Below are 4,479 nucleotides of genomic sequence, written 5' to 3' on the forward strand. Positions count from 1 at the left end.
CAGAAGCTCTCCTGCGAACCTTGCAGAACTAGCACTCCTGAAAGAAAGGATATTGCGGAGACATGGCTTAGCCACAGCCTGGGGGATGTTTCCAGAATGAGATTTTCACTCTGCAGCGGAGTGTGCGCTGATATGCAACTTCCTGGCAGATTAAAGCTGTGTGCCCGACCGAGACTCGAACTCGGGACCTTTGCCTTTCGCGGGCAAGTGCTCTACCAACTGAGCTACCGAAGCACGACTCACGCCCGGTACTCACAGCTTTACTTCTGCCAGTACCTCGTCTCCTACCTTCCAAACTTTACAGAAGCTCTCCTGCGAACCTTGCAGAACTAGCACTCCTGAAAGAAAGGATATTGCGGAGACATGGCTTAGCAACAGACTGGGGGATGTTTCCAGAATGAGATTTTCACTCTGCAGCGGAGTGTGCGCTGATATGAAACTTCCTGGCAGATTAAAACTGTGTGCCCGACCGAGACTCGAACTCGAGACCTTTGCCTTTCGCGGGCAAGTGCTCTACCAACTGAGCTACCGAAGCACGACTCACGCCCGGTACTCACAGCTTTACTTCTGCCAGTACCTCGTCTCCTACCTTCCAAACTTTACAGAAGCTCTCCTGCGAACCTTGCAGAACTAGCACTTCTGAAAGAAAGGATATTGCGGAGACATGGCTTAGCCACAGCCTGGGGGATGTTTCCAGAATGAGATTTTCACTCTGCAGCGGAGTGTGCGCTGATATGAAACTTCCTGGCAGATTAAAACTGTGTGCCCGACCGAGACTCGAACTCGGGACCTTTGCCTTTCGCGGACAAGTGCTCTACCAACTGAGCTACCGAAGCACGACTCACGCCCGGTACTCACAGCTTTACTTCTGCCAGTACCTCGTCTCCTACCTTCCAAACTTTACAGAAGCTCTCCTGCGAACCTTGCAGAACTAGCACTCCTGAAAGAAAGGATATTGCGGAGACATGGCTTAGCCACAGCCTGGGGGATGTTTCCAGAATGAGATTTTCACTCTGCAGCGGAGTGTGCGCTGATATGCAACTTCCTGGCAGATTAAAACTGTGTGCCCGACCGAGACTCGAACTCGGGACCTTTGCCTTTCGCGGGCAAGTGCTCTACCAACTGAGCTACCGAAGCACGACTCACGCCCGGTACTCACAGCTTTACTTCTGCCAGTACCTCGTCTCCTACCTTCCAAACTTTACAGAAGCTCTCCTGCGAACCTTGCAGAACTAGCACTTCTGAAAGAAAGGATATTGCGGAGACATGGCTTAGCCACAGCCTGGGGGATGTTTCCAGAATGAGATTTTCACTCTGCAGCGGAGTGTGCGCTGATATGAAACTTCCTGGCAGATTAAAACTGTGTGCCCGACCGAGACTCGAACTCGAGACCTTTGCCTTTCGCGGGCAAGTGCTCTACCAACTGAGCTACCGAAGCACGACTCACGCCCGGTACTCACAGCTTTACTTCTGCCAGTTCCTCGTCTCCTACCTTCCAAACTTTACAGAAGCTCTCCTGCGAACCTTGCAGAACTAGCACTCCTGAAAGAAAGGATATTGCGGAGACATGGCTTAGCCACAGCCTGGGGGATGTTTCCAGAATGAGATTTTCACTCTGCAGCGGAGTGTGCGCTGATATGAAACTTCCTGGCAGATTAAAACTGTGTGCCCGACCGAGACTCGAACTCGGGACCTTTGCCTTTTGCGGGCAAGTGCTCTACCAACTGAGCTACCGAAGCACGACTCACGCCCGGTACTCACAGCTTTACTTCTGCCAGTACCTCGTCTCCTACCTTCCAAACTTTACAGAAGCTCTCCTGCGAACCTTGCAGAACTAGCACTCCTGAAAGAAAGGATATTGCGGAGACATGGCTTAGCCACAGCCTGGGGGATGTTTCCAGAATGAGATTTTCACTCTGCAGCGGAGTGTGCGCTGATATGAAACTTCCTGGCAGATTAAAACTGTGTGCCGACCGAGACTCGAACTCGGGACCTTTGCCTTTCGCGGGCAAGTGCTCTACCAACTGAGCTACCGAAGCACGACTCACGCCCGGTACTCACAGCTTTACTTCTGCCAGTACCTCGTCTCCTACCTTCCAAACTTTACAGAAGCTCTCCTGCGAACCTTGCAGAACTAGCACTCCTGAAAGAAAGGATATTGCGGAGACATGGCTTAGCCACAGCCTGGGGGATGTTTCCAGAATGAGATTTTCACTCTGCAGCGGAGTGTGCGCTGATATGAAACTACTCTGAGGATATTTACTTCTACGTTACTCAAGTTGGCAGCTGTTCTCGATTCGAATTCTGGAATATTTACTTCTTCTTCTTTTGTGAAGGCATTTCGGAAGGCTGTGTTTAGTAAATGTGCTTTGGCGGCACTGTCTTCGATAGTATCTCCATTGTTATCGCGCAGAGAAGGCATTGATTGTGTCTTGCCGCTAACATACTTCACATACGACCAGAATCTCTTTGGATTTCCTGCCAGGTTTCAAGACAAAGTTTCGTTGTGGAAACTGTTATAGGCGTCTCGCATTGAACTCCGCCCTAAGTTTCGAGCTTCTGTAAAGGATCGCCAATCTTGGGGATGCTTTTAAATGCTACATGGCTATCTGTCAGACTTTTGATGTTATTAGGTAAGTGACCAAAGACTTTGTCGCAGCATAATTTACCCCCTTCTGAGACAAAGTTAGATTTAACCTTGAGTAGTGAAGATCATCCTTTCTCCTAGTGTTGTAGCCATGTACACTGCTATTACTTTTGAATTCGCTCGGATTGTTAATAACAAATTTGATAAGTGAATATATATATTGTGAGGCTACAGTGAAGATCCCTAGCTCTTTAAATAAGTGTCTGCAGGATGATCTTGGATGAGCTCCAGCAATTATTCTGATTACTCGCTTTTGTGCAATGAACAATCTTTTACTCAGTGATGAGTTACCCCAGAATATAAAGCCATACAAAAGCAGAGAATGAAAATAGTCGTGGTAAGCTAATTTACTGAGATGTATATCGCCAAAATTTGCAATGACCCTAATAGCATAAGTATCTGAACTCAAATGTTTCATCAGTAGGCTACAATGACTGCTTTTCGTTGCCATCAGGGCAAAGTATCGGTCCTCAACACCACAAAATTGCCCAGTTTCCAACGATTTGGTCGCTCATACACAGTTGTAAAAATGACATTCAATGACGATTTTCGTTGTGAAAATGTGATGATGCGTCCGAAAAAAGTAAGTTGCACAGAGACGACTGAGGAAAAGCAACGTTGTGGATGCGCTATCACGGCAGAGACATAAAAAGAATGTCTGTGCTGCTCCACAGCCGAGGGCTGGCGATCTGTACGTGGCACCTGACTGACATAGTTTACCAACTCACTGCACGCTGCAATGCAGCGACCCTTGGACTTTAAACTCTCTACTTACAAATTCTGATTCCCATAGGAGTTTGAATAATATTTGTGCATCTGTACTGAAAAAGAGGAAGGTCATGAACAACAGAAGAGACAACACTCAGATATATACAGGGCTATTACAAATGATTGAAGCGATTTCATAAATTCACTGTAGCTCCATTCATTGACATATGGTCACGACACACTACAGATACGTAGAAAAACTCATGCAGTTTTGTTCGGCTGAAGCCGCACTTCAAGTTCCTGCCGCCAGAGCGCACGAGAGCGCAGTGAGACAAAATGGCGACAGGAGCCGAGAAAGCGTATGTCGTGCTTGAAATGCACTCACATCAGTCAGTCATAACAGTGCAACGACACTTCAGGACGAAGTTCAACAAAGATCCACCAACTGCTAACTCCATTCGGCGATGGTATGCGCAGTTTAAAGCTTGTGGATGCCTCTGTAAGGGGAAATCAACGGGTCGGCCTGCAGTGAGCGAGGAAACAGTTGAACGCGTGCGGGCAAGTTTCATGTGTGTATCTGGACATGCTGGAAAATTGGCTCATGCCACAACTGGAGACCGACAGCGCCGACTTCATCTTTCAACAGGATGGTGCTCCACCGCACTTCCATCATGATGATCGGCATTTCTTAAACAGGAGATTGGAAAACCGATGGATCGGTCGTGGTGGAGATCATGATCAGCAATTCATGTCATGGCCTCCACGCTCTCCCGACTTAACCCCATGCGATTTCTTTCTGTGGGGTTATGTGAAAGATTCAGTGTTTAAACCTCCTCTACCAAGAAACGTGCCAGAACTGCGAGCTCGCATCAACGATGCTTTCGATCTCATTGATGGGGACACGCTGCGCCGAGTGTGGGAGGAACTTGATTATCGGCTTGATGTCTGCCGAATCACTAAAGGGGCACATATCGAACATTTGTGAACGCCTAAAAAAACTTTTTGAGTTTTTGTATGTGTGTGCAAAGCATTGTGAAAATATCTCAAATAATAAAGTTATTGTAGAGCTGTGAAATCGCTTCAATCATTTGTAATAACCCTGTACAGTTCTGGAAAAGAGGGTA

At 47.5% G+C, this 4,479-nt stretch overlaps 2 non-coding genes across 2 annotated transcripts; both read right to left on the minus strand.

Moving 5' to 3' along the window:
• Positions 1-1,665: 1,665 nt before the first annotated feature.
• Trnal-caa (transfer RNA leucine (anticodon CAA)) lies at positions 1,666-1,740 on the minus strand. Its single transcript has one exon. It is a non-coding gene; the product is annotated as a tRNA-Leu (tRNA).
• Positions 1,741-1,965: 225 nt separating this feature from the next.
• On the minus strand, positions 1,966-2,041 carry Trnas-cga (transfer RNA serine (anticodon CGA)). The gene has a single exon. It is a non-coding gene; the product is annotated as a tRNA-Ser (tRNA).
• Between the last annotated feature and the right edge of the window lie 2,438 nt (positions 2,042-4,479).

Source organism: Schistocerca cancellata, chromosome 8 (genome assembly GCF_023864275.1).
Source record: "Schistocerca cancellata isolate TAMUIC-IGC-003103 chromosome 8, iqSchCanc2.1, whole genome shotgun sequence".
Taxonomy (NCBI): Eukaryota; Metazoa; Arthropoda; class Insecta; order Orthoptera; family Acrididae; genus Schistocerca; species Schistocerca cancellata.